At 50.5% G+C, this 21,049-nt stretch overlaps 1 long non-coding RNA gene across 1 annotated transcript in view; it reads left to right on the top strand.

Annotated features, from left to right (window-relative positions):
* Nucleotides 1-20,819, top strand: part of LOC146045332 (uncharacterized) — a 42,392-nt gene extending 21,573 nt beyond the window's left edge. Inside the window, exons 3-4 of the long non-coding RNA XR_014465415.1 lie at nt 10,947-11,082; nt 20,188-20,819. This is a non-coding gene — a long non-coding RNA (uncharacterized LOC146045332). The remainder of the gene's footprint in view (nt 1-10,946; nt 11,083-20,187) is intronic.
* The last annotated feature ends 230 nt before the right edge of the window (nt 20,820-21,049 follow it).

The raw sequence follows: 21,049 nt of genomic DNA, 5'->3' as shown, positions 1-21,049 counted from the left end.
GACTGGGCATTAGGGTGTGCTATACATGTGGACAGAGGGGTGACTGGGCATTAGGGTGTGCTATACATGGGGACAGAGGGATGACTGGTCATTAGGGTGTTCTGTACATGGGGCAGAGCGGTGACTGGGCATTAGGGTGTGCTATACATGGGGACTGAGGGGTGACTGGGCATTAGGGTGTGCTATACATGGGAACAGAGGGGTGACTGGGCATTAGGGTGTGCTATACATGGGGACAGAGGGGTGAATGGGCATTAGGGTGTGCTGTACATGGGGACAGAGGGGTGACTGGGCATTAGGGTGTGCTATACATGGGGATAGAGTGGTGACTGGGCATTAGGATGTGCTGTACAAGGTGACAGAGGTGTGACTGGGCATTAGGGTGTGCTATACATGGGGACAGAGGGGTGACTGGGCATTAGAGTGTGCTATACATGGGTACAGAGGGGTGACTGGGCATTAGGGTGTGCTATACATGGGGACAGAGGGGTGACTGGGCATTAGGGTGTGCTATACATGGGGACAGAGGGGTGGCTGGGCATTAGGGTGTGCTATACATGGGGACAGAGCGGTGACTGGGCATTAGGGTGTGCTATACATGGGGACAGAGCGGTGACTGGGCATTAGGGTGTGCTATACATGGGGACAGAGGGGTTACTGGGCATTAGGGTGTGCTATACATGGGGACAGAGCGGTGACTGGGCATTAGGGTGTGCTATACATGTTGACAGAGGGGTGACTGGGCATTAGGGTGTGCTATACATGGGGACAGAGGGGTGACTGGGCATTAGGGTGTGCTATACATCGGGACAGAGGGGTGACTGAGCATTAGGGTGTGCTATACATGGGGACAGAGGGGTGACTGGGCATTAGGGTGTGCTATACATGGGGACAGAGGGGTGACTGGGCATTAGGGTGTGCTACACATGGGGACAGAGGGGTGACTGGGCATTAGGGTGTGCTATACATGGGGACAGGGGGGTGACTGGGCATTAGGGTGTGCTACACATGGGGACAGAGGGGTGACTGGGCATTAGGGTGTGCTATACATGGGGACAGAGGGGTGACTGGGCATTAGGGTGTGCTATACATGGGGACAGAGGGGTGACTGGGCATTAGGGTGTGCTATACATGGGGACAGAGGGGTGACTGGGCATTAGGGTGTGCTATACATGGGGATAGAGCGGTGACTGGGCATAAGGGTGTGCTATACATGTGGACAGAGGGGTGACTGGGCATTAGGGTGTGCTATACATGGGGACAGAGGGATGACTGGGCATTAGGGTGTGCTGTACATGGGGCAGAGTGGTGACTGGGCATTAGGGTGTGCTATACATGGGGACAGAGGGGTGACTGGGCATTAGGGTGTGCTATACATGGGAACAGAGGGGTGACTGGGCATTAGGGTGTGCTATACATGGGGACAGAGGGGTGACTTGGCATTAGGGTGTGCTATACATGGGGACAGAGGGGTGAATGGGCATTAGGGTGTGCTGTACATGGGGACAGAGGGGTGACTGGGCATTAGGGTGTGCTATACATGGGGATAGAGTGGTGACTGGGCATTAGGATGTGCTGTACAAGGTGACAGAGGTGTGACTGGGCATTAGGGTGTGCTATACATGGGGACAGAGGGGTGACTGGGCATTAGGGTGTGCTATACATGGGTACAGAGGGGTGACTGGGCATTAGGGTGTGCTATACATGGGGACAGAGGGGTGACTGGGCATTAGGGTGTGCTATACATTGGGACAGAGGGGTGACTGCGCATTAGGGTGTGCTATACGTGGGGACAGAGGGGTGACTGGGCATTAAGGTGTGCTATACGTGGGGACAGAGGGGTGACTGGGCATTAGGGTGTGCTATACGTGGGGACAGAGGGGTGACTGGGCATTAAGGTGTGCTATACGTGGGGACAGAGGGGTGACTGGGCATTAGGGTGTGCTATACGTGGGGACAGAGGGGTGACTGGGCATTAGGGTGTGCTGTACATGGGGACAGAGGGGTGACTGGGCATTAAGTTGTGCTATACATGGGGACAGAGGGGTGACTGGGCATTAAGTTGTGCTATACATGGGGACAGAGGGGTGACTGGGCATTAGGGTGTGGTATACATGGGGACAGAGGGGTGACTGGGCATTAGGGTGTGGTATACATGGGGACAGAGGGGTGACTGGGCATTCAGGTGTGTGCTGTACAAGGTGACTGAGGGGTGACTGGGCATTAGGGTGTGCTATACATGGGGACAGAGGGGTGACTGGGCATTAGGGTGTGCTATACATGGGTACATTGGGGTGACTGGGCATTAGGGTGTGCTGTACAAGGTGACAGAGGGGTGACTGGGCATTAGGGTGTGCTTTACATGGGGACAGAGCGGTGACTGGGCATCAGGGTGTGCTATACATGGGGACAGAGGGGTGAATGGGTATTAGGGTGTGCTGTAGATGGGGACAGAGGGGTGACTGGGCATTAGGGTGTGCTGTACATGGGGACAGAGGGGTGACTGGGCATTAGGGTGTGCTGTACATGGGGACAGCGGGGTGACTGGGCATTAGGGTGTGATGTACATGGGGACAGAGGGGTGACTGGGCATTAGGGTGTGCTGAACAAGGTGACAGAGGGGTGACTGGGCATTAGGGTGTGCTGTACAAGGTGACAGAGGGGTGACTGCCATTAGGGTGTGCTATACGTGGGGACAGAGTTGTGACTGGCATTAGGGTGTGCTATACATGGGGACAGAGGGGTGACTGGGCATTAGGGTGTGCGTTACATGGGGGCAGAGGGGTAATTGGGCATTAGGGTGTGCTATACATGGGGACAGAGGGGTGACAGGGCATTAGGGTGTGCTGTACAAGGTGATAGAGGGGTGACTCGGCATTAGGGTGTGCTATACATGGGGACAGAGGGGTGACAGGGCATTAGGGTGTGCTGTACAAGGTGACAGAGGGGTGACTGGGCATTAGGGTGTGCTGTACATGGGGACAGAGGGGTGACTGGGCATTAGGGTGTGCTATACATGGGGACAGAGGGGTGACTGGGCATTAGGGTGTGCTGTACATGGGGACAGAGGGGTGACTGGGCATTAGGGTGTGCTGTACAAGGTGACAGAGGGGTGACTGGGCATTAGGGTGTGCTATACTTGGGGACAGAGGGGTGACTTGGCATTAGGGTGTGCTATAGATGGGGACAGAGGGGTGACTGGGCATCAGGGTGTGCTGTACATGGGGACAGAGGGGTGACTGGGCATTAGAGTGTGCTGTACATGGGGACAGAGGGGTGACTGGGCATTAGGGTGTGCTGTACATGGGGACAGAGGGGTGACTGGGCATTAGGGTGTGCTATACATGGGGGCAGATGTGTAATTGGGCATTAGGGTGTGCTATACATGGGGACAGAGGGGTGCCAGGGCATTAGGGTGTGCTATAGATGGGGACAGAGGGGTGACTGGGCATCAGGGTGTGCTATACATGGGGATAGAGCGGTGACTGGGCATAAGGGTGTGCTATACATGTGGACAGAGGGGTGACTGGGCATTAGGGTGTGCTATACATGGGGACAGAGGGATGACTGGGCATTAGGGTGTGCTGTACATGGGGCAGAGTGGTGACTGGGCATTAGGGTGTGCTATACATGGGGACAGAGGGGTGACTGGGCATTAGGGTGTGCTATACATGGGAACAGAGGGGTGACTGGGCATTAGGGTGTGCTATACATGGGGACAGAGGGGTGACTTGGCATTAGGGTGTGCTATACATGGGGACAGAGGGGTGAATGGGCATTAGGGTGTGCTGTACATGGGGACAGAGGGGTGACTGGGCATTAGGGTGTGCTATACATGGGGATAGAGTGGTGACTGGGCATTAGGATGTGCTGTACAAGGTGACAGAGGTGTGACTGGGCATTAGGGTGTGCTATACATGGGGACAGAGGGGTGACTGGGCATTAGGGTGTGCTATACATGGGTACAGAGGGGTGACTGGGCATTAGGGTGTGCTATACATGGGGACAGAGGGGTGACTGGGCATTAGGGTGTGCTATACATTGGGACAGAGGGGTGACTGCGCATTAGGGTGTGCTATACGTGGGGACAGAGGGGTGACTGGGCATTAGGGTGTGCTATACGTGGGGACAGAGGGGTGACTGGGCATTAAGGTGTGCTATACGTGGGGACAGAGGGGTGACTGGGCATTAGGGTGTGCTATACGTGGGGACAGAGGGTTGACTGGGCATTAAGGTGTGCTATACGTGGGGACAGAGGGGTGACTGGGCATTAGGGTGTGCTATACGTGGGGACAGAGGGGTGACTGGGCATTAGGGTGTGCTATACGTGGGGACAGAGGGGTGACTGGGCATTAGGGTGTGCTATACATGGGGACAGAGGGGTGACTGGGCATTAGGGTTTGCTATACATGGGGACAGAGGGGTGACTGGGCATTAGGGTGTGCTATACATGGGGACAGAGGGGTGACTGGGCATTAAGGTGCGCTATACATGGGGACAGAGGGGTGACTGGGCATTAGGGTGCGCTATACATGGGGACAGAAGGGTGACTGGGCATTAGGGTGTGCTGTACAAGGTGACAGAGGGGTGACTGGGCATTAGGGTGTGCTATACATGGGGAAAGAGGGTTGACTGGGCATTAGGGTGTGCTATACATGGGGACAGAGGAGTGACTTGGCATTAGGTTGTGCTATACATGGGGACAGTGGGTGACTGGGCATTAGGGTGTGCTATACATGGGGACAGAGGGGTGACTTGGCATTAGGGTGTGCTATACATGGGGACAGAGGGGTGACTGGGCATTAGGGTGTGCTATACATGGGGACAGAGGGGTGACTGGGCATTAGGGTTTGCTATACATGGGGACAGAGGGGTGACTGGGCATTAGGGTGTGCTATACATGGGGACAGAGGGGTGACTGGGCATTAGGGTCTTCTGTACATGGGGACAGAGCGGTGACTGGGCATTATGGTGTGCTGTACATGGGGACAGAGGGGTGACTGGGCATTAGGGTGTGCTGTACATAGGGACATAGGGGTGAATGGGCATTAGGGTGTGCTATACATGGGGACAGAGGGGTGACTGGGCATTAGGGTGTGCTATACATGGGACAGAGGGGTGACTGGGCATTAGGGTGTGCTACACATGGGGACAGAGGGGTGACTGGGCATTAGGGTGTGCTATACATGGGGACAGAGGGGTGACTGGGCATTCGGGTGTGCAATACATGGGGACAGAGGGGTGAATGGGCATTAGGGTGTGCTATACATGGGGACAGAGGGGTGACTGGGCATTAGGGTGTGCTATACATGGGGACAGAGGGGTGACTGGGCATTAGGGTCTTCTGTACATGGGGACAGAGCGGTGACTGGGCATTAGGGTGTGCTGTACATGGGGACAGAGGGGTGACTGGGCATTAGGGTGTGCTGTACATGGGGACAGAGGGGTGACTGGGCATTAGGGTGTGCTGTACATGTGGACATAGGGGTGAATGGGCATTAGGGTGTGCTATACATGGGGACAGAGGGGTGACTGGGCATTAGGGTGTGCTATACATGGGACAGAGGGGTGACTGGGCATTAGGGTGTGCTATACATGGGGACAGAGGGATGACTGGGCATTAAGGTGTGCTATACATGGGGACAGAGGGGCGACTGGGCATTAGGGTGTGCAATACATGGGGACAGAGGGGTGACTGGGCATTAGGGTGTGCTATACATGGGAACAGGGCGGTGACTGGGCATTAGGGTGTGCTAAACATGGGGACAGAGGGGTGACTGGGCATTAGGGTGTGCTAAACATGGGGACAGAGGGGTGACTGGGCATTAGGATGTGCTATACATGGGGACAGAGGGGTGACTGGGCATTACGGTGTGCTGTACATGGGGACAGAGGGGTGACTGGGCATTAAGTTGTGCTATACATGGGGACAGAGGGGTGACTGGGCATTAAGTTGTGCTATACATGGGGACAGAGGGGTGACTGGGCATTAGGGTGTGGTATACATGGGGACAGAGGGGTGACTGGGCATTAGGGTGTGGTATACATGGGGACAGAGGGGTGACTGGGCATTCAGGTGTGTGCTGTACAAGGTGACTGAGGGGTGACTGGGCATTAGGGTGTGCTATACATGGGGACAGAGGGGTGACTGGGCATTAGGGTGTGCTATACATGGGTACATTGGGGTGACTGGGCATTAGGGTGTGCTGTACAAGGTGACAGAGGGGTGACTGGGCATTAGGGTGTGCTTTACATGGGGACAGAGCGGTGACTGGGCATCAGGGTGTGCTATACATGGGGACAGAGGGGTGAATGGGTATTAGGGTGTGCTGTAGATGGGGACAGAGGGGTGACTGGGCATTAGGGTGTGCTGTACATGGGGACAGAGGGGTGACTGGGCATTAGGGTGTGCTGTACATGGGGACAGCGGGGTGACTGGGCATTAGGGTGTGATGTACATGGGGACAGAGGGGTGACTGGGCATTAGGGTGTGCTGAACAAGGTGACAGAGGGGTGACTGGGCATTAGGGTGTGCTGTACAAGGTGACAGAGGGGTGACTGCCATTAGGGTGTGCTATACGTGGGGACAGAGTTGTGACTGGCATTAGGGTGTGCTATACATGGGGACAGAGGGGTGACTGGGCATTAGGGTGTGCGTTACATGGGGGCAGAGGGGTAATTGGGCATTAGGGTGTGCTATACATGGGGACAGAGGGGTGACAGGGCATTAGGGTGTGCTGTACAAGGTGATAGAGGGGTGACTCGGCATTAGGGTGTGCTATACATGGGGACAGAGGGGTGACAGGGCATTAGGGTGTGCTGTACAAGGTGACAGAGGGGTGACTGGGCATTAGGGTGTGCTGTACATGGGGACAGAGGGGTGACTGGGCATTAGGGTGTGCTATACATGGGGACAGAGGGGTGACTGGGCATTAGGGTGTGCTGTACATGGGGACAGAGGGGTGACTGGGCATTAGGGTGTGCTGTACAAGGTGACAGAGGGGTGACTGGGCATTAGGGTGTGCTATACTTGGGGACAGAGGGGTGACTGGGCATTAGGGTGTGCTATAGATGGGGACAGAGGGGTGACTGGGCATCAGGGTGTGCTGTACATGGGGACAGAGGGGTGACTGGGCATTAGAGTGTGCTGTACATGGGGACAGAGGGGTGACTGGGCATTAGGGTGTGCTGTACATGGGGACAGAGGGGTGACTGGGCATTAGGGTGTGCTATACATGGGGGCAGATGTGTAATTGGGCATTAGGGTGTGCTATACATGGGGACAGAGGGGTGCCAGGGCATTAGGGTGTGCTGTACAAGGTGACAGAGGGGTGACTGGGCATTAGGGTGTGCGTTGTGTTGTGTGTGCCCATCACCCAGTGACCCGGCGCGTGAGACCCGGCAGCAGCAGCCTCTCTGACACAGCTGCAAGGAGCACACAATTACGGGGCAGATGATGAGTGAGAGCCGGGTGTGAGCGGCTGCGCCCCAATCCCGTCTGCCTGCAGCAGCCCCTGCTCCCCTCCTCCCGGGGCCGCCGGCATGCCCCCTGCCCCCCTGTGCCTGCTCTGCTCGGGCCTCCTGGTTCTCCTCCTGCACCTCGCCCGCTGCTTCTCCCCGCCAGTCTGCCTGCTGAAGACGGTCACCGCGTCCACGCTGCCCGCGCTCAGGGAGCAGGAGCCACTGTGTCCTCCGTGCATCCCGGAGCGGGGGATTCTCGGCTTCCCCTACACGTCCAAAGTGAGGCGCACAGGAGCATGCCCGCGAGGGACGACCTGCACAACACCGAGTGGCCCTACCACACACACTGGGTGAGGGACCAGGGAGATGGGGGGCTTGCACGCTGGAGAACAATGGGAGGGGACAAGTGATGAGGGGGGAGTGGATTCAGGACGCGATCGCGGAAGTGGTCGCGTCCTGTGTACACACGCAGTGAGACATGCAGATATTCTAAGCAATCTTACTAGATTGCGTCTGCATGCACTGACTTACTAATCAGGCGATCCCGGTGTGCGGGACCGCGCATCGGGATCGCCAGGAGCATACACACGGTGAGATTTGTGCTTAGTTTCTAAGCAATCTAGTAAGATTGCTTAGAAAATAGCACAAAATGCTCCGTGTGTGCACCAGTCTCATCAGGCTTGCAGATGCAGGTTGGCTTGCGAGACCAAAGAAACTTTGCCTTGCAGCTTAAATGTATATAAAATATAACATCAGTTCTGGCCTCCGTCCTCCCCAAGTTGCCAGCCAAACCCTCGCCATTGATGTTATATTTTATATACATTTTCAGTAGATGCCTGATTCAGTTTGGATTGCACATGATAAGCTTGTGCAATCCTTAAGCAATGCAAATGCAGGAGGAGGTGCATTCCACCCCCTACCTCCATTCTCTACACCGCAAGCTCCCCTGCAGTAAATATGGCAGAGGTGTTTGTTGTTCTGCGATGTGATCGCATGTGCAGAATGTAAACATTGCGCATAATGGGCCTTATTCAGATTTCATCGGTACTGCGCGCATTCGCACGCAGTACCGATGTTGGGCGTCTGCGCATGCGCAGACGTGTTTCTGCGCATGTGCAGGCTCATGGTGCGTGCACCCACGGCAACCTTTTGGGTCGCCGGGTGCACGCACCCATGGCAGCGAGGGGGGGGCAGAGATGGGCGGGGAGCGCCGGGCTGCCCCATTACCATATGGGAACGCCCAGCGTTCCATGGGCGTTTCCATGAGAACGCTGGGCGTTCTCATGGTAATGAGGAGGTGACGCGGGTGTGTGGGCCGGGTAGCTGACATCACCGGATGTCAGCTGGCCGCCCATATCCACGCCAGCGTGCACGCATATATATGCAACTGAAAAGTCACTTATATATGCGTGCACGCTAAACATCATTCGATGGTCACCGACCATCGAATGATGTGGGCGGACACCCCAGCAAAGCGAATGGATGTTTATGCAAAACATCCATTCGCTGCTGTGCGGGCGAAGCCACACTTTGCTGGGGCGGCGGAGGGGCATGCGTTCGCCGGGCGGGGTTTGGTGGATTCGCAATGTGGGTTGGATCGTACTTACCCAATCAGGAAGAGAGTTGATGTTCCGGTCTCTCGGTCTCCAGTACTTGATGGGCGTTGGAGAACATACCGTAGTTGTTAGTTGAGGGGCGATGTTCTGCCACCTTGTGTAATTCGGGCTGACGGAGGAGCCAGGTGTTCTTCTGGAAGCTGGAAGTTGTTATGTGGCTACTGATGGAGGTATCGGCTGCTCCTGTGTGAGATGATGTTATACCTCCTGCACCTGGGGAAGTGATGTTACCTTCACTGTGGCGGCTGCAGGGAGAAGCTGGGAGTGAATGGGTCCTGCAGATGTTCTAACTTCTCCCAATCGATTCCCGTGAAGAATGGATGTTCTCTGATGTTGCCGTTCTCACCCAGACGCATCTCAGGGTCACCACACAGGAGCTGGAAAGAGGAACAGGAGTGTAACTAAGGGGGTTATTCTGCTTGGTGCGTGGGACCGTACACGGTCGGTTCAGGGTTTTTTTGCATCTGCGCATACGTAGCTTTCGCTATGCGCATGTGCGGTGACCTCACACCGCTCACGAACGGGTCTCTCCGTGCGAAAAAACCTGTCCGCAAGAGTACGGTCATTGTGGGCGGCATGTGGGCGTTTTTATGGGAGCGGCCGGAGTAATGAGGAAAACTGGGCGTAAACATGGGCGTACAGGGGTGTGTGCACACAAAATGCACGGTGCCACAACCGTCTCGATCGGCGAATGCACCGTGAATTTTGGACCAAAAACAGGTGGACGCCAAAGAGTGCTCCTGACCACTCTTAGTGCTACCGCATGAGAGCGGACGCCTGGGTCTGCTAATTAATGCCGAATACAAGTAAATTACATACACCTGAATGCAATAAGCAATGCTGCAATAACCATCTCACCCATTCAGAAAGTGTTTTTGTATACTTTAAAAAGCAGGACACTCAATTCACAGAAGTCGACGTGTGTCAACTTTTTTACTGTAACACAAACATACCAGTTTTTTATTAGGAAAAAGACACAAACCACATCTAAGAGCAACAATGATGTTTTTGGACTCAATTTCTACTTGCACTGTGGCGTACGTTCAGATATACGGAAGGTGACGGTGTGAAAACAGACGAGACCCGTCCGTAAACGGTGGCGTACGCTCTGATGTACGCCAGGTGTCGGTGGCTAAGAGGGAGATCCGTCCGTGCACGGTGGCGTACGCTCAAGTGTACGCCACTCCCCATTGTGACCATCCGTGTGTGGCTGTTCTGTGGGCGGACTTACGCTCACCGTGAGCGTACAGGAAACGTACGGTGTGACGGACCGTACGCACGTTTCACCGATCCGATTAGAATAAGGCCCTAAGTTTCTGTTTATCTGCAGTCTGATTTCTTACAGTACATATTTAGGAGACATGATTTTAGCATCAAAGAAAAGAAGCATTATACTGTATTGCCCTAATCAGAGGATGTGTGTCTATGTAGTTTAGTATTCTTTCCCCTAACCTCTAGCAGGTTACTGCTTATCATGGTACCATTGGGGGTCATTCACTGGACTTGATTTGCTTATATTTGAATAGAAACAGGGAAAATGCCGGTGCTGTATAACGTGACCAGTAGTGTATGTCAGTGGTACAGTGACTCCTGCAGCAGGCATTGATCTGGCTTGGAGTTTCCTTCACTTATTTGTGTGTGTCAGGGAGCCAGTAATGTAATCTGACGTATGTAACTACGTATAGCTTCCCCATGTACAGCTACATGACCGCTCGTAGAACAACTACATGGCTGATACTAGAGAATGGGGGTTCTGTATAAATAACAGACGCTGACACATTGTTCATGGCCTCTTTGTTACCTAGTGCTGAATGCTAAGTATGTTCTCACACTCACCTCTTCAATGATGTTTCTTGTATTCGGGCACAGATGACAGCCCGCCAAAGCCGAGATGCGGCACTCCTCGGGGGATTTTCCTGTTGACATCTGGAATAGCACCACACCGAAGGAGTACCAATCCACTCCCGCATTATATCGGTCTCCCATGATGATCTGTCATTAAAAGGTAAGAAGTTCACTACATTACACTTCATAAACAGGACAGCAGATCTGGGCACAATACGCCTGCCATCAGATGTTACACTGACAAATAATTCCATACATGTGAGATGAATGAGAAATCAGATCATGTTTATCATATATAGGCATACTGGGCACACAGTTCCCAGGACAGACATGCTGGGCACACAGTTCCCTGGACCGACATGCTGGGCACACAGTTCCCAGGACCGACACTGGGCACACCATTACCAGGTTAGACATGCTGGGAACACCATTACCAGGTCAGACATGCTGGGAACACCATTACCAGGTCAGACACGCTGGGCACACCATTACCAGGTCAGACACGCTGGGCACACCATTACCAGGTCAGACACGCTGGGCGCACCATTACCAGGTCAGACACGCTGGGAACACCATTACCAGGTCAGACATGCTGGGAACACCATTACCAGGTCAGACATGCTGGGAACACCATTACCAGGTCAGACATGCTGGGAACACCATTACCAGGTCAGACATGCTGGGAACACCATTACCAGGTCAGACACGCTGGGAGCACCATTACCGGGACAGACACGCTGGGAACACCATTACCAGGTCAGACACGCTGGGAGCACCATTACCGGGACAGACATGCTGGGTACACCATTACCGTGACAGACACACTGGGAACACCATTACCGGGACAGACACGCTGGGCACACCATTACCGGGACAGACACACTGGGTACACCATTATCGGGACAGACACGCTGGGAGCACCATTACCGGGACAGACACACTGGGAACACCATTACCGGGACAGACACGCTGGGAACACCATTACCGGGACAGACACACTGGGTAAACCATTACCGGCACAGATATGCTGGGAACACCATTACCGGGACAGACACACTGGGAACACCATTACCGGGACAGACACGCTGGGTACATAATGGGAATAGAAATTTAATTAATTTATGTACAGATTAATTCTGGGGCTTTGGTAGTAAGAATGGAAATGTGACATTGTCTCCTCCATATCCACCTTATCACATAGCCCCTCAAATTTATTATAGCCTCACCTCTGGGGCAATGTAGCCACGTGTTCCAGCGTAGCCAGAGGCTCTGGGTTTGTTCTCGATCGCCAGCCCGAAGTCGGTGATTTTAATATGGCCGTCATGAAGCAGGATGTTCTCTGGTTTGATGTCTCTGTAAAAGGAACAATAAGTATTTTGTCATTAAGTACTTGTTTGCATACATCATAAGTGTCTAAGGCTGCAGATACGTCCTCAGACACATATTAAGGCAAAGTCTCCTGGTGCGTCTTAGGTGCATTGTGTTGCGAATAAGAAGTGTTTGCTGGCAGATGCTGGATGCTGGCAGAGTTGCTGTCCTTCCTGTATATTTGCACTTGCATGCATATAATCTTATAATCAGATCCACATATACACCGATAGCATTGCTCCCAATGTCTGAGATTGACTTGAGTTGTCTCAATTTGCTGGCTCTGCCCTGATGCCATGATTGGGACTGCATTATCCCAGGTGTCTGGCAGTTGAGATGTATTTCCCTGTGGCCCAGATAGAAGTGGGTGTGGTAGTGACAGGGTGGTAGTAGGGGCTTTGGAGGGATGTAATGGTCAGGCTAGAGCTGCACACAAAGGGGTGTATATATATAGGAATCCCAAATTATCTTTTCTTCTATGTTTATTTAAATGAGGAAAGAAAGAAAGTTACCGATGGATGAAGCCCATCCTGTGGAAGTACTGGAGACCGGACACGATCTCGGCAGCGAAGACTCTGTTATAGAAGAAATGTAACAACATTGTAATATCCCAAATCAGCCATTGTGTATGGGCAGGATAGAGAGATACAGTGTGGGATGGGGAACAGTGTAAGAGCTGTAGAACACGAAAGGAAGACAAATACGGGTAGAATAGAATTCTAGCAGGAAGAGACAAATTGATGGACGTCCAACAAGGAATCCTGGTACTTATGTATTATCTGGACATTTTTTCATACCCCTACTATCCAACTACGCATGGAGTTGATTTTCTATAGTGTGGCGAGCGCAGCGAGCCACCGTGCCCGAAGCGTGGCGAGCGCAGCGTGCCCCGCGAGGGGACGCGGTCTCATAAGAAAAACGGGAGTCCAGATATTACATAAGTACCGGAATCCTATATCACACAGAGTTATACACCAGATTATGCATAGATCGTACGTTGTAGCCGTAGACTCAAGACGCCCTCTTGATTGCAGCAGGTCAAACAGGTCTCCACCGCTGGCGTAGTCCATGACGAATGCCAAGACGTCTTCATTCTGGAAGGTCAGAAGTCCATGTGCTAAGAAGGGGCTCCCAGATGTTGATTGTAGGGCTCTGGTCTCCATCCACGCCTTCAGTTCTTCTCTATCTGACAGTCCGTTGTTGTTCAAGAGTTTAATGGCGACATCTGTCTTGGTGATGTTGTCGTGCGCCAGCAGGACCACTCCGTATGTGCCTCGGCCTAACTCCCGACGGATGTCATATCTCTCCAGGAATTGAGATTCGTCCTCGGGGCAGTCTGGCGGTGAGATGCTGCTTGGTCCTTGCGGAGTAAAATAATAGATTAGGAATTTATTATTCAACAGATAAGGAGATAGGGCACGATTCAAACTTACAGCGTAGCACACTATAGGGTTTTACAAAGCTACTTCTAGCTAATCGGAACCACCAGGCCTCATTGAACAGTAAGCCCAAGCTCCTGAATACACCTTTAATTAAGTATTCCTACGTGGGGCACTCCAGCCTCTCTGCCCTTCTCCTGTCTGGTCCGGTCTCTCTGCCCTTCCCCTGCCTGGTCCGGCCTCTCTGCCCTTCCCCTGCCTGGTCCGGCCTCTCTGCCCTTCCCCTGTCTCGTCCAGACTCTCTGCCCTTCCCCTGTCTGGTCCGGCCTCTCTGCCCTTACACTGTCTGGTCTGGCCTCTCTGCCCTTCCCCTGTCTGGTTCAGTCTCTCTGCTCTATCCCTGCGTGGTTTGGACTCTCGGGCTCTGTCTGATCCAGGCTCTCTACCCTTCCCTTGTTCCCTTGCAGTGCCTTAGCCCTTCCCTCTGCTTATGTAGGCTTTCTGTCCTTCTACACCTACCACCAATGTTTTCTATGTGCCCCCAGACTTCAGACACAGTATTGCCCTGCACCTTGATCACTTTTGAGTTTAATAATTTTGTTGCGTAACTGAATAGTGCCTATTTAATATTGTAGGAATGGAGCATGTGCATTTATGTGTTGTAAGGAACTGTTAGTGATGCATTCTCATGCAAATTTAAGCAGGTAAATTATTGCTAGTGATCAAAAGGATTGCCTGGGGTTCTAGTGACCAAGCCAATTCCTCTGAGCTAATCCTGTAGTTACTGGCCATACCGTTCTGGCACTAATCACATTGCCTGTAGTACATTTGTAATGGCATTGAGCTACAATAGATGCCAACCATTACATTTGCCTGATGGGCCCTTCATGTCCAAGTTTGACACGGGATATTATGCGTTTTGTTGTCCTATAAACAGCCTGAAAGGGTTTGCATCTGTATTCCTATATGTGAAATTCATGTTAACATACATTACTTTAGATTAAATATCTAATAATAGATTAAATATCTAATAATAGATTAAATATCCAAGTCCATAATTAAATGAAGGGAAAAAACCGCCATGACACCATGGCGGGGGATTTACTAAGATGTGTATTCTACTTCACATGTGATGTTGCTATGGGCAACCAATCAGATCCTGTCTTCTAGAGGATGCTAAATAAATAAGAAGTAGATTCTGATTGGTTGCCCATAGCAACATCACATGTGAAGTAGCATACACATCTTAGTAAATTTCCCCCCATGAGTCATTACACCGGGTGACACCAGCCCTACATTCTTCAGTTATCACCATGGCTGTCTTCCCCAGGGGGGTTGGGCTGTCACGTATAAATGCAGGCACCGCCATCCTGGGTATTACCACCTTTAGTGCCAGTAAACCTAGAGCTATTCTGTAAACCCCCTGATGTTTGGGAGTGGGGTTAATGAAGTAATAATCATAGTAATGTTAGGATTAGGCTAGGTAAAGGTAGAAGAACATTCATACTGTGTTTTCATTGTGTAAATGACACTGCGAATGCCGGCATATGCCTGTCACCAAACTGAGCTATACTGTAGGTTACAGCACCTTTGTAGTTGTGCACCTTTCTCCATAAATATTACAGTAGTTTTACTAATCCTTTTTTTTGAGACTGTCTTTATCTGAATAACTGTAGTAACCAATGAAATGAATATAAATTACATATAAAACATTATTAATATTTTTTTTATATAAACAATATTCAACTTTGCCAGTGTGAAAATGAACTACAGTGCAAGGACATCCAACTACATTTCCGCTTACCTGGTCTTGGCTGATCTTCATCCGGGTCTTTAGCCTCGCTTGCCGCTCTCTTTCTTTCTTCCAGCAATTCCTCCTCTCTGGATTTTCTTGATGAAGTGTTCTTCACTGTCTTCTGGTCTTTTTCCTTCATCTTGCTGCTGGACTCCTCAGGTGCTTCCTTTTCAGGCTTTCTTGATGTCTCCTTCCTGCACCTCTTCTTTCCGGCCATCTCCTCTGTGTTCTGGTCTGTCTTCTGTATCTTGCCGCTGGGTTCCTCCTCAGGTGCTTCCTTTTCAGGCCTTCTTGAGGTCTCCTTCCTTCTCCTCTTCTTCCCGACCATCTCCTCCATCTTCTGATCCGGCTCCTGCATCTTCCGACGGGTACACCTGATCCAATATGTGAACTTACCTCTGCTGATCTGGCTCCTGCGTCTTTCGACGGGTACACCTGATCCAATCAGTCGACTTACCTCTCCTGATCCGGCTCCTGCGTCTTCTGGCGGGTACACCTGATCCAATAAGTTGACTTACCTTTCCTGATCTGGCTCCTGCGTCTTCCGACGGGTACACCTGATCCAATTGGTCAATTTACCTTTCCTGATCTGGCTCCTGCGTCTTCCGACGGGTACACCTGATCCAATTGGTCAATTTACCTTTCCTGATCTGGCTCCTGCGTCTTCCGACGGGTACACCTGATCCAATAAGTCGATTTACCTCTCCTGATCTGGCTCCTGCGTCTTCCGACGGGTACACCTGATCCAATTGGTCAATTTACCTTTCCTGATCTGGCTCCTGCGTCTTCCGACGGGTACACCTGATCCAATTGGTCAATTTACCTTTCCTGATCTGGCTCCTGCGTCTTCCGACGGGTACACCTGATCCAATAAGTCGATTTACCTCTCCTGATCTGGCTCCTGCGTCTTCAGACGGGTACACCTGATCCACTAAGTCGATTTACCTCTCCTGATCTGGCTCCTGCGTCTTCAGACGGGTACACCTGATCCACTAAGTCGATTTACCTCTCCTGATCTGGCTCCTGCGTCTTCCGATGGGTACACCTGATCCAATAAGTTGATTTACCTCTCCTGATCTGGCTCCTGCGTCTTCCGACGGGTACACCTGATCCAATTGGTCAATTTACCTTTCCTGATCTGGCTCCTGCGTCTTCCGACGGGTACACCTGATCCAATTGGTCAATTTACCTTTCCTGATCTGGCTCCTGCGTCTTCCGACGGGTACACCTGATCCAATAAGTCGATTTACCTCTCCTGATCTGGCTCCTGCGTCTTCCGACGGGTACACCTGATCCAATAAGTTTACTTACTTCTCCTGATCGGGCTCCTGCGTCTACTGACGGGTACACCTGATCCAATAAGTTTACTTACTTCTCCTGATCGGGCTCCTGCGTCTACTGACGGGTACACCTGATCCAATAAGTTTACTTACCTCTCCTGATTCGGCTCCTGCGTCTTACGACGGGTTCACCTGATCCAGTAATTGGCTTTCTGTCTCCTGAAATCGCTTTTTCTCCCCTTCTTAATCCTCTGCTTGGGCTCCTGCTTCCTCCTCTGATGCTGTCTGCTGCAGAGATGCCAGTTGGAAAATAACTGCCACTCTCAGCTATGAAAGTGTATAGCTTGGGTCATGTGACCAGCTTGCTGCTCTCCCATATACACTCTATAGTATCCATGCTAATGGGTCTAATTTTATTTTTAGGATTTCTAAGTTGCTATAACTTACCCTGTTAATGTTATTTGTGCCTAATTTCAGTGAGATCCTATTTACATGTTGCTAATTTATAATCTAACTGCAAGAAAGGAACATTAAATGTACATAAATGTATGGCTGTAACTATTTCACCAACATAATACAATAGAATACAGCCCTCCGGGGTAGTGATAATCAGGTGCCTATGTTATTTCACTTTTAAATACATCTACTAAAATATCTGTTTTATAGGGATGGCCATCGTTGCCATTGCCATCGATGGCAATTCTGCAACTGGCCATCGATAGTGCTAAACTATGCAATGATGACCATCAATATTTTCACATATCGATGGTCATCCATTGTGTTTGATTGATTGGGCTGTGGGCCAATCAAAACACGGGGGACGGGGCTTCGCTGGTGTCAGGGGGCAGAGCTATGCTCTGTGTCCCGGGGCTTTGAAAAAATAAAGCAAACATCGTTTTACTGTTCCATCGATGGAGGGAAAGCATCTGGTTCTCCCCCATCGATGGCTAAAGTATTCGACATTGGCCATGAACCATCGATGATTTCGAATCATCGATCGTGAATGGCCATCCCTACTGTTTTACTTTTGTCTGTATTGACATGTGAGAGGGGAGTTAGGGATGGGAGTGGGGGAATAACAGATCCCCCAGCACGACCCCTTCCATCAGGTACAAGAGGATCTGCTCTTGGGCTTCCCCCTGTTTATGATTGTAATAATAATGATATTTATATAATAATGATATTTATATAGCACTTTTCTCCCAATAGGACTCAAAGTGCTTCACACATTGTCTTTACAGCTCGAAATACAAAACAAACTTAATAGTAGATGTCAGTGAAATGCTTGAGTAAATAAGTATGTCTTTAGTCTATTTTTAAAGGATTCTATAGTGGGCGCTTCTCGCACTGTGCGAGGAAGAGAGTTCCACAGAGTTGGAGCAGCAAAGTTGAAAGCTCGACCCCCAGATGAATTCAGGGAGATTCTGGGTACTGTTAGTAGTCCTTCTTCAGTGGAACGTAGTAATCGAGTAGGACAGTAAGGGATCAGCAGCTGTTGCAGGTACCTTGGGCCCTGGTCATGTAGGGCCTTGAAAGTGAGTAAGCCAATCTTGAAAACGATTCGCCATTTTACAGGTAGCCAGTGAAGGGCGTAGAGAATGGGAGTTATGTGGCAGGAGCGGGGCTGGTTAGTTAATAGTCTGGCGGCTGCATTTTGTACCAGCTGCAAGCGGTGCAATTCTTTTGCTGGAAGACCCAGGTAGAGAGCATTGCAGTAGTCTAGTCGTGATGATATAAATGCATGTATGACTTTAGGAAGGTCTTCTGAGGGAATTAAATGCTTGATTCTGGCTATGTTTCTCAGATGAAAGAATGAGGATTTGATTGTGGCTGACACCTGATGTTTAAGTGTCAGGCCATTATCCAGGACAACACCAAGATTCCGCACATGATCAGAGTTTTTTAGTGCTGTGCCCCCCAGCTTAAGACCTGTCAGTTGGCTATGCTGCCGTCTTGTCCTGTGATTTATCATCAGGACTTCTGTTTTATCTGGGTTCAGTCTCAGCCAACTGGCACTCATCCACTCCTGGATGAGTCACCTGTGTTGAACTAGATAATTGATGAGAAAGCTGTTTCACTGCAGGTAACTGCACCTGGGAAGTCCGGGAGCAGAGCTTTCTGTACCTGATGGAAGGGTCCTATTGGACGGTCTGGGTACAAGTGTATAGTGTTCTTCCTGTAAGTGGGAAAGTGCTGCGTAAGCGGATAGCCTTTGGTGACCAGTGAGCCAGTCAGAGGGCTTTGTGTCTGACTGAAGTGATTTGGCATAGATGGATTATTGAGAGATATTTTATATAACACATATAGGACATCACCATCTCTACACTTAGGCCCTGATTCTGGTTGACTCGGTAAGCTGTGAAACTCGCAGCGTACCGAGTCCCAGAGGGCCTGCCCCTGCCGAATCGCCACCGTATCACCTTGCAACCATGCGAGGGGAAGTGTCACGAATACACATACCCTCTCATGTGCCCGCAGCAGGAGAAATCATTTGATGATCACCGACCACCGAATGACTTATCCAGGCCACGCAAATATAAGTCAGTGGCCGGCCGAAACCAGGACGGACGGCTGACGTCATCCGCCTGCCCGACGTCATGTGACGTCAGCCGTCCAACCCTGGCACACCACCCGCTGCACGCAATCCCATAGGGACGGCCATGAAATGCTGAGCGTTCCCATGGTGGACACCCTACTCTGCTGCCCCACTCCCCTGGCCCACATTGGTCAGTGTGAACTGATCAGTCGCTGAGTTCAGTCGCCCAGGGACCCTGCACATGCGCATAATTCATTATGCGCATGCACGGAAAAAACCCATCGCTGGACCACGTGGGGGTGCAAATGAACAATATGACCCCCTTACTGTAACATTCATTTCTTATAGAGGAGCATTGCTTCCCATTTCCAGTTCTTGGGACAAGCTAACGTCGCACAATTTACAGGTCTCCTCACAGAAACACAAGTGAAATCCTAAGAATCATCTGTAGATATTTTATAATGTGTCAGTGAGTAATGAATATGCCTGTGCTCCAGCAAGGACATATGGAAAACATGCACTGCCAGTGTATGCAGAGGACTAGATCTGAGAACACTATAGTACAGTGATTGTGCGCCCCTCTGTCCCTGTTTCCCATTTCCACATATAAAATGCTGAAAGGGTGTTTCTTACAAAAATCCATGAAAAAAAGATGATAAATTGGTTAAAAATGTATTTTATTATTACATTTAAAGCAGTTGGGAAGAGTGAGGTAGAAAGTATTTTTAAGTCCCAGATCTTAGTCACCTTTCTCTGATGGTGGCAATAAGTGAGTTTCTGTTGCCCCAATAATAGGTAATAGACAATCCACCTTATTGCTGCATGTTAGTAACTAGACCCCTAGGTTGTGCACTATAGTCAGTATTGTGTGAATAGTGCAGTAATAACCTTTATCTATGTTACCCAGGTCTACACGAGTACAACGGGTGATCAGCTGGCCACCTATGTGTACACCGAATATGTGCTGCACCTGGACCTGTTCTAGCATTATATCAGAGGTGAGTTACATAGTTACATAGTTACATAGTAGGTAAGGTTGAAAAAAGACCTGCGTCCATCTAGTTCAACCTGGTATAGATATCCATTGCTGATTTGGTAGGTTCTGGTATTTTACAGACAAATTATATTTCTTATTTGTACCCATGGATGTTTTTCTCCAGTAAATGTTTGTCCAACTTTGCCTTGAACGCATTTAATGAGCCAGCCGTTACCACCTCTCTGGGAAGAGAGTTCCAGAGTTTGACTGTTCTGACCGTAAAGAAATTCTTTCTACTAGCTGAATTAAATCTTTTTTTTTCTAATCTATACTCATGCCCTCGCGTCCTAGATTCCTTTCTAGTAGAAAATAGGGTGTGTGACAGTTCCTTATATTGGCCCTTGATATACTTGTACATGTTGAGCATGTCCCCCCTTAAACGTCTCTTTTCTAATGTAAATAGTCCCAAATTGCTTAATCTCTCCCCATAGCTTAAATTCTCCATTCCCCTAATAAGCTTTGTTGCTCGCCTTTGGACTTTTTCTAATTCTATGATGTCCTTTTTATAGTGTGGGGCCCAGAACTGTACTCCGTACTCTAGGTGAGGTCTCACCAATGCTTTATATAGTGGCATAATTACCCTTGAGTTCCTAGTTTCCATTCCCCTCTTAATACATGCCAGAATTTTGTTGGCCTTTTTTGTAGCTACATTACAATGGGCACTACATCCTAGATTGCTGTCTATTTGGACTCCTAGATCCTTTTCAAGTATGGAATTACCCAGTTCCTCTCC

This window comes from Crinia signifera, chromosome 11, assembly GCF_055691185.1.
Source record: "Crinia signifera chromosome 11, ASM5569118v1, whole genome shotgun sequence".
Lineage (NCBI taxonomy): Eukaryota > Metazoa > Chordata > Amphibia > Anura > Myobatrachidae > Crinia > Crinia signifera.
The sequence above is the reverse complement of the archived record's forward strand: the minus strand, read 5'-3'. Positions and strand labels throughout refer to the sequence as shown.